Source organism: Pygoscelis adeliae, unplaced genomic scaffold (genome assembly GCF_000699105.1).
Source record: "Pygoscelis adeliae isolate BGI_AS28 unplaced genomic scaffold, ASM69910v1 Scaffold179, whole genome shotgun sequence".
NCBI classification, from domain to species: domain Eukaryota; kingdom Metazoa; phylum Chordata; class Aves; order Sphenisciformes; family Spheniscidae; genus Pygoscelis; species Pygoscelis adeliae.
Window position 1 is genome coordinate 2,100,761 of NW_008825612.1, and position 9,454 is coordinate 2,110,214.

At 46.6% G+C, this 9,454-nt stretch overlaps 1 long non-coding RNA gene across 1 annotated transcript; it reads right to left on the reverse strand.

Annotated features, from left to right (window-relative positions):
- Window positions 1-1,360: 1,360 nt before the first annotated feature.
- Window positions 1,361-3,525, reverse strand: LOC103924243. The gene is made up of 3 exons (XR_663978.1): window positions 3,422-3,525; window positions 2,127-2,302; window positions 1,361-1,617 (listed from the first exon to the last, which is right to left on the reverse strand). It is a non-coding gene; the product is annotated as an uncharacterized LOC103924243 (long non-coding RNA).
- Between the last annotated feature and the right edge of the window lie 5,929 nt (window positions 3,526-9,454).

Below are 9,454 nucleotides of genomic sequence, written 5' to 3' on the forward strand. Positions count from 1 at the left end.
TGCAATAAAAGAGGCTTTATTTTTGCATTAGCTAAAATATGCACACACAGAAACTCAAGTGATACAAAAGCAAGCGAAGAAGTGCCCAGCCCCTAAGCTCCGAGTTGCTTAAAATTCCTTGTTTCAAGTACAAATGCTACATAGACCCTTGCCATCTCTAATAATAATGCAAGCTGCCACCCAACAACAGCATAATATTTCCACTAGGCAGTGTATTTTTCCCTGTGAAACACAACTTAGCGAATGTGGCTTCAGCTGCCTAAATGTCATCTCAGGCTGTTGCAATCTGCTGTAAACTTTCAAGATACTAGTCATATGTCATAGACTCACAACAGTTTCTGGATTTGCTTTAGGACTGAAATGTTCCTGGGCAAAACCAATTCACTAAGGAAGAAATCCTATCCTGTTTTTTTTCCTCATTCCCTAAAAGTAGCTTCTCACTGATTTTTTCCCCCCTTTCTTGCCTACTTCTGTGCATGCCATTTTACTTTACAAATCAGTTCCATCCCAGTTCCAGCGATCAGAAATGGCAGTATCTTGCTTTTCTGTATTGCAAAGTAGTCAGTAATTGCACATACTGTTTGAGAAAAAAAAGGAGAATCCAAATCCAGGATAGGCTTCTGGCCAAAGCAGCTCAGATTTTCCATCTCATCTGCAACTGAGACATGACAAGCGCAGGTTAGGACCGGGCAGCAGCCTCCAACAGCAGCAGCCCTATTTCTGGCAATCTTCTCTCCAAAGTTGGTGCGTGTGACTCAAGTTATGGGCGTTTAGACCAAATACAGTAAAACTAGGTACGAGGAAGATACATTCAGACGCTGAATCAAAGTTTGAGGGAAGGGTAGGTTTTTTACGTTCATATGAGGCCCACATATACGTGCTGGCAGATATTTATAGAGCGTGACTGTATGAACTCTGATCTACAGTCAAGAAGTGGGATAAGTTACATGAATTCAGTGCTGCTAGTTCAACATAATTTCCTTTCAACACCATGACCAAATTGCCTTGATTTTCACACCTGTAAAATGGGGATAATACTTATCCCTTTTACAGGGGATAGCGTTATAAACATTAGTTAAATTATTTGGAGAAGCACTGACTTCATACTGTAAAATAACTTTATCTGTACTAGCTGGTATTACACAGGAGGAGCGGAAATCTAAACCAGGAAAGTGAGGGAGAAAGAAAGCATAATTTCCTGTCGGTATGATGTACTCTGCAAGTGCGACTAAGAATATAAAACCAAGGGACCTTGCAAGAAAAGGTTTTTTCAGCCTGCTTTCCCCCCTTTCACCAGGTTGTTCTCATGCAAAGCCACGGTCCTCAGTAAAGGCATTCCTCATTTACCCAGTGTGCGAGGAGAACCCGGTCCTTTCACCTAAAATCAATTTTCCTTAGGTTCCAGAGCAGCTGTGGTGCTATGTGCCAGCGACTCTCTCCTGTCTCGCATGCCTGTGCTGTGCGCAGTTGTCCCCTCTGGTTGCAGAATAAATTAGAGGAGCCACCACGGTACAGCTGAGAAAGCAATGGAAAATCCAGCCAGCCAGGAAGCTTTTTCTTCTCGATTTCTGTGAAGTTCTCCACGTTTGGCAAGCTTTGTAAACTCAGTAGTGGGAACTGAAAAGGAAAAACCATCACATACAATTTTTCTGGGGCTTGCAAAAGTAAAATAAATCAAGAGATAAAACAGCAAGGCATCTGCGATACAAGATTTGGTTCGTGAATGTTCAAAGCATTTAATCTCTGTCCCTCCGGCTTCCAATTCTGTTTGCTGGGACTTTATTATTTTACCTATTTTGTAAGGTATAATCATTTATATCTCAAGAATTTTCTGGCCATGTTCCATATTCCCCTTTGCATGACTTGGATAATCTCCATAATGCTGTCCATCTGTCCCTCTTTTCTGCCTTCTGATTTATCATCTGAAAATTTTCCACGTGACACCAGTGAAGTCCCCGTTGTCACCAGTGGGGCCAGCCGTGCCGCCTCCTCATTTCCACCCCTTTGCTGCCTCGTCAGAGCTAGGCCAGGTGTCTGTGTCTGAGCCACAGTCAGAGTGACTGTGCTCAGGCAGACGGGCACCCCCATATCCCCCCCTCCAAGGGGCAGGCACGAGGGGAGCTTACCATTGCCGCCACAGTCCTGTCCATCCATCCACTGTGCCATAGTACATCCCCTTTTCCATCCCTTCACCCGGAGCGATGACGAGTAGCGTAGCTTAGGTTAGCACGGGAGACCTGGGGAGCCGCCGCAACCCCAGCGTGAAGCTGAGACTTCACCAGCAGCCCCTGGCCCTGGCAGTCTGCACGGAGGAGACAAGCAAGGGGTGAAAGAGAGGTCGGGAAACAGCCCAGTGTGTACCTGCAAATTGGTGGAAGACCTGAAAATAGACCCTGCTGCCTCGCTTTATTCAGTCCCACATGGACTCCTCTGTCTCCAAATTCCAGTTATCCCAGGGGTCGTGCAGGGACCCCTGCCCCCAACAGGTCTCTGTCATGCCCGTTGGTAGATCTTAGCTACGGCTGCTTAATTCTCATTAAATAGACAAGGTTTTTTTAATCTTCTTCCGAAACAAGGAGCTGAAGCCTTACAACAACATCTCCTAGGAACTTTCAGCTCTCCTTTGGGGAGATATTTCTTTCTATTGAAGGGAAAATTTCCCAATAACTCTCTTCTGCTGCCAGGCACCGAGACCAGAGGCAGCACCGTGCCGCTCCCTCATCATTTCCTAAGGGACTCACACATCCCAGGCTGTGTCCTCTACCTTTAGTTTCCCGTTCTCATTCCAGCCTGTCTGCTTGAATTCATTCAAAGGTGTAAGAAAAAAAACCTCTTGGGGACAGTCTGTCCCATGCTGCACCCACCACCGTAAAACCTCGGCTGCCATACTACTGGTTCTTATCAGCTATCACACCTTAAAGTATAGAAGGTGTGTCTAATATTAGCCAGGAAACGTCACGGTGAAGACCTGGACTTTTTCAGCTAATCGGTATTAATAACTTCCTATGTTTGAAGACAGCCCGTAGGAAATGCAGCCTGACTCATCTACCCTGTAATTAGATGAACTCCTCGAAAAAGTGCAGGTGGCTGCACCACAAAGGCACATTAGCCAAGGTGCAGAATATGCTTCTGACCAAAGGGCAGATAATAGCAGCAATAATTTCCTTCCACTGATATAATATAAAAAAGCAATATTTCTGACAGATTTGGCATCTGGCTGAGGCTGGAAACTCAAGCAGTCATTTTTTTTTCTCTCTCTTATCTCACTCAAGGGAAATCTGTAATATGCACAAAGCCTTGATTTATATTTTTTACACTCTCAAATATTACTGGAAAACAATTATGCAGTGAAATTTCATTAAAAACAGAAGATATTCAGGCCTATTTGCTATATAGGTTATACCTAGACTGTGATTCTTACCAAAGATATTTGTTTCCTGTGTTCTTTTTTCCTGCCAAGTTCAGCCATATATCACTTTTATGTATCTGAAGGCCACGGCGTAATGCAATATGAAGCTATGAATGGGATAAAGTTACATATTCTCCATCGATTTTCCATTGTATCCATTATCTTTAATGCTGGAATGCAAGTTAGTGCGAGGGCCGGAAGCCTCCGCACCTCCGCGCTGACTGCTGCCTTATGAAAACCATCCCCCGGGGGCAGATAAAGTCAGCTGCAAGTTGCAGAGAGGAGACAGGAGTCCCCCAGAGTGTCCGGCTTAATGGGGGAAGTGGGTGGCTCGCCGGCCTGTAGGAAAGAGAGAAGGAGAAGGTAGGCTCAGGGAGGGGGACATGAGGGGCTGGGAGGGAACCGGAGAAGGGCTGGAAGTGAAGGCAGGGGAAGGAGAAGAGAGAGGGCGAGGAAGGGGGCATGACAGATCTGCCTCAAGGCTTCTTAGCAGTGGAGAAATGCTTTCTGCATGCTTAACAAAGGACGAAAAGAAAGAGATTTGTGGTCCGTGATGCTGCTGTGATGCTGTTGTTCCCTGCTGCAAAGTCCCCCAGGCACCACCAGCATCGCTTCGCTGCCCAGGAGCGCAGCAGGGCGGCTGCTGAGGGTGCTCAAAAGCCGTTGCTCCCCAATCCTGGGTGTTGTGGAAAGCAGGCTGAGGGCTCACTGCTGTTGCTGCTCAGCCCCGTGGGTCAGGATGAGCAGGGAGGGTGCAGAGCTTGCCACCATGGCAGCTCAAGCCAAAGGCTGAGCATCGGTGCCCACGAGCAAGGGAGATGAGCAGGACGGGAGGATGCAGCTGCATGGAGAAAGCAGGACGCTCGGGAGGCTTGCCGCCCAGATGGGCCCAATTGCGCGGGGACTAGATGTTAACACTAGCTCTCTAACAAGCTTCTCAAATCGCATTTTTTAAGGCCGTGTGTTAACAGAAAACAACTGTTCAAATTTAGCAAGTCCCAGCACCACTTTCACCCTTGTTACGTCTGGGCTGCAGGAGTAAGAAACACCACTGCCACTTAATTTTTCATTCCTCTCGCAAAGGGCTAGAGCGGTTAGTCATGCGAGTGGTCACCTTGGACGATCCCACGCAAGCAATCCCAGCAGGATTTCTCCATGTGTGACTAACTGCTCCTCCTGGGAGGCCGGAGCTTCCCACTGGGAAGGCAAAGGACTCCCCATTTTAGCAGCAGAGTTGTCTGTAATCTTAACTCCACAGTCACCGCTGCTGCCCCTGTAATGTATTTTTAAGATCAAAATTCTTCTGCAGGACAAGTGACCTGTTCGTCTTCGTCTGGCCTTTACTGCTCTGGCTACTCTTGTTGACATCTGTGACTAATTCATGATCTATGAAACCGAGCTGTGACCAATACAAAAAATCTTTATTAAAACCCTGCCAGGTTGATCGGCAGGCATTTCTCGGGAAAGCTGCTCAAGAAGAGCCAGCTCTGAGCAACTCCACAGGACATTTCTGGAACGAACATCTCATCCCAGCTTACCTTGAAGCACATCAGCTCGCAGCTGTGGACAAGCCACCTTGCTTCACCTATAACCCTGGGGACAGAGCTTAGGGACCTTCATGCAAATTTTCCTTCAGTTATTTGTCCTCGTAGAGAAGAGGCTCAAGCCAACACAGAGCAAAACCTTTCCAGCTAGCGCAAGAAAAACCTGGTACCTTGTTTTGCTATTTTAGCAGGGGGAGTGCGTGAGCCAGGCTCCTTCCCGCCTGTCCCCCTCGCTGTATGTGTGTACGTGCATGTGCTGCGCAGCAGGACCCCTTTTCTCATTTAAACAGCCAATTAAAGCCTACTTTGGCACTTAGCACATGACATCAACTTGCAGTACTTAAGCTGCCTAGCACAGTGTGAATTTAATTTGATAAAGGGGCAACTAATAAAGATCTTGGAAGGCTGGTTAAAGTTCATTAAGCCTTTCCTTTCAAGGTACACTTCCCTCCAGTGCAAAAGCTTGCGTCTTTTTTTTTTTCTTTTTTTTTTTTTAAAGCTGTGTTATATCCTGCCACCAGAAAAAGGTGCCTGTGTCACATCCCGACAGGGTATATTTGAAGTCTCACTGTCAAAGTCATGTCAGGCCTTGGTTCTTTGCCCAGAAATGTGCAGAAAGAAAAATAAAAGCCCCTTTCCCTGAGTGCGGGGCGAGGAGTGCAACGCGGGTTGGTGCAGGCAGGCTCCTGAGAGGGGAATTGGGCTTCTGTCACACTGAGCTGCATTCATCCTCCTCTTGAGCCATCCATAATTCCAGATGGCTTTCATAAACAGATGAGGAGGCTCCTCTGAGTTCACTGGTTTAATGAAGCCCGTATGGCTGACTCATGTAATAAGTATTTAATCATGCTGATGAAAATAATTTTACAAACTTCCACCACACACAGTGCTGTTCCCTGTGCAGCTGTGGAGCTGATAACACAACATCACAGCCAAGGAACCTCTGTTTTCCAGAGAGTCTCCAGGTGCCTGCCTTGACTTTCATCAAGGGGTTATAAACGTGCGCACGCATTTGTGCATTGCCACCCTCTAACAAGGACCCGTTCATCTTTGAAAATACTCATCAAATCACCTACGGAAGTGCCACAAAAGGAATTTTTTTTTAAGCTCCACATTCCCCGTGCAGCTGTTTCAGAGGTCACTCAAGGGTTAACACTTCAGTGTTTACATCTTCTCATTAGTTTCTCTTTGTGCTCTCAAATGCCCATGCCTTAAAAATTTGCAGAGCTTAAGCGGTCTCCATTTGTAAACAGAGAAATGCCACAATACCTTGCAAATACTGAGTCGTCTTAGGTGGAAATTGTTCCTCTTGTCAGCAGAAGTCATCGTCAATGCCATGAAGGACATGGGCCTTCATCGTTTCCAGAGCATGGACCTAAATGAACGCATGTAAGTCCATCACGTGGCAACCGGTAGTCCACACAATTTCAGCACATTTTAAGCTAGCTCCAGAAAGTCAGTCCTCCTCCTCTCCTCCAGAGAAAACCCAGAGCTGATGTTCCCTTCAGAGCAGGCTGCATGCAGAGGGTGGGGGTGACCTCCCTGGGGCAAGGCTGGGGGCCTTAGACCTGTTCTCGTGTGCTGTTGTCACCCAAATAGTCCCATGTGGGCTGGAAGACTCAATGTCAAGATTTGAACTCATTCCTTGGGGGACAAGGTCCATAAATCACCACCTTGGAAGGTCGGGAAGGGCTGGAAAAGTCAATGAGGTCTGAGAACGAGAGAGGCCATCTTGCATGGGCTGTCGCACTGAGAAAGTTCCAGGTGCTCTGCCAGGTACTGAGTTTGTTCCCGTGAAAGGCTGAAAGAAGAAACATTAACTCTAGGGCTGGATTCATGTTGTCATGTTTGTCCTTACCTTTACAACTGGCTCAGCACCGTTCAACAGGTCCGGTCACTTCTTCTGAGAGCTCTGGGAAAAGAAAGACGATGAATCCCATACTGTTCTGCACAGGCTCCTGGCCACAGAGCGAGGGAGGTACCCCTGGTTTTATCTACACGGAATTTTGTGGATCAGTCCAAATTTTCACAGGCAGATATTTTTTATCATCAGTTGAATTAGATTTAATTTTAAGTGTTGGGGACAAGGCCACTTGAAGACCTTTGATGTATAAGATTATTTTTTCCAAATGTCTGGAAATGTTGAAAGCTGAAGGTGTGTTTGCAGTATGTTATCAGTTACAAGATTGCTCACATCCTGATGGGGAAAAGGCTTATTTTCTGACATGAGACCAAAGAAAATCTCCACTTTGTGTCAGCTTCCTTTTGTAAGCAATTTATTGTTCAAATCACTGCAATGTAGCACGGTGTTCATGGCTTTAGAAACTGGGTTTATTTTAATTCCCCTCGCTTGATTTTACAATAGACATTTTTTCACTTCTAAACATGCACATATGTTGAAAAGATACCAGTACAGGCTGAACAGGAAGATGACTGTGATCCTGCCTCGTCCACTTACAAACAGTCTGCCCGGTACCCCATGCTTTCTGATTGACTGAGATGCCCTTTGTGCATACTAGGTGCTGCTATAAATAGTTGCTCCTTGGTGGTTAGTGTTTAAGTCTTCAAGATTGGGAAGTCTTCTGGTTAACTTTGAATCACATTGCTGTAGGACCTAGATATACGCAGCTCCAAATAACTGGAGCATTATGGTCTTTAGAGGCTTGATAACGAAATCCAGAGTTCACTTTATCCAAGTGCTTCATCCTCCCGTTCGTGAGCTTATGAATTTTGGAGCTGCAGGATCAGACTCTGCAAGTGCAGGAATTCTGCACCCCTTCTTGTATCTCACTTCAGAGCACCTAATTAAGTTGTCATCATGACTGTTCAGAAGAGCACCTTAAATAGAAAAACACTGGAACACTGGAGAGGTCTCAATTTCCTTGGTTACGACTTCAAACTCCGGAGCTAAAGGACACCAAAAAGAGAGTTTAATGCTTATAAATCTTGCAGTGCGAACTGATTCATGACTCAGACAAAGTGCCCAAGTCCGTACGAGTCAGGAGAACAACCCTTTAAAACACAGTTCGCTACTATTGCTGGAAACCTTAGCCCACTGGCTTCACACTCAGAAGGTTTAAGCTGCAAATGGCAGGAGAGGATTTATGTGTTCCTCCGAACAAAATACGTCAGGGTAGGAAAACTTGACCCGACAGTTCTGAGACATGCCTGCCGTAAATAACCGATTGATTGGCTGACTCGCAAAGCCATTAGCAGGCGTGAGGTGCCTGCTGAGGTTCAGGCACCGCATAAAATGCTGGAGGTGCCAGCAAAATGGACACGGCAATTGGCTGTGCAGTCATCTTCCAGCAGGCAGCTCGGGAGGGCTCGTGAAAAATGGAGCGGCTTTCATCTCGCTCATTTGACACCGTAGCTCTGGAAGGGGACTGTGCGTGGGATCCAGTCTGTCGTGGGCAAAGGGGGAAGAAAAGAGAGATAAAATGACCACCTTGTGCTCGAGCAGTAAATCATCTGGAGGAGTAAAAGTATTTCAAATTAAGTTGGAGATCCTGCCTTGACAGTTGCAGATGATGAGTCTTTCATGCTGTAAATCACCACAGCTGCCAAGTGGCACTGGTAGGTCTGAGCTAATGGGGCTTTCCACCCCCTGAAAAGTGGCAGCAACAGTTATAGGAGAAGGGAATTTGATGACTCAGGTCACAGGCTGTCAGGTGAGAGGACCAGAGGTTATGTTTTACTATCTGAGAATGGGTCATTTTTACCTTTTCCCTCCATCCTTTTCCTTCCCAAAGAATGCAGGCGATGCACCCATCTTCACTCTCACTGCTGCAGCCACACTTTCTGGACTTGGGTTGATCTTTTTGCACTGTCCCACCCTGATGGCAAAGGGAAAGATAAGAGCAGTGGAAGTCCCCTGGAGCTCTGCCTACCAAGCCTTTCATTCTGGAGAAGAGCAGGCAGTAGGAAGCAGAGCAGACATGATGCTGGTCTACTCCAGACACTCATTTATACCAGAGACATACACACTGTGCAATTGAGTAGGAATCTGGGTGTAAATGGCTACATAAACAGCAGTGTAATGATGAACCAGAGCCAGCTCCTCAGGGAGGCCGCGGCGTCGGGCATCAGCCTTGAACGAGCAAAGACGGGGCCTTGTTCCAGTATCAAACATGAGATGAGAACCGACGGCTGGGAGATAAAAGGCAGGTAGGGAGCACGTGGGTATGTGAAATTACATTCAATCTGATCCTGCTCAGAGTCTCAGGTTCTTTCCAAGCTGTTCCAGCTCAAGGAGATAGTGGGCCAGCTCCCAAGGACCAGCTCCCCTGGTGGGTACCTCTTCCTGTGTTAGCCAGATTGCCTCTTGTACTGGCTTTTAGAGGAGTGAGAAAGTCTTCAGTCCTGGCGCTGCCACCACTCAAACCCATTGGCTCTTTCAGAACCAGAAGATTCCTCCGCTGTGTAGGACTTGGTTCCCCCAGACAGTTTTTCATTTTATGGATTAGATTCAACAGCTTTTTTTTTTTTTTTTTTTTTTTCT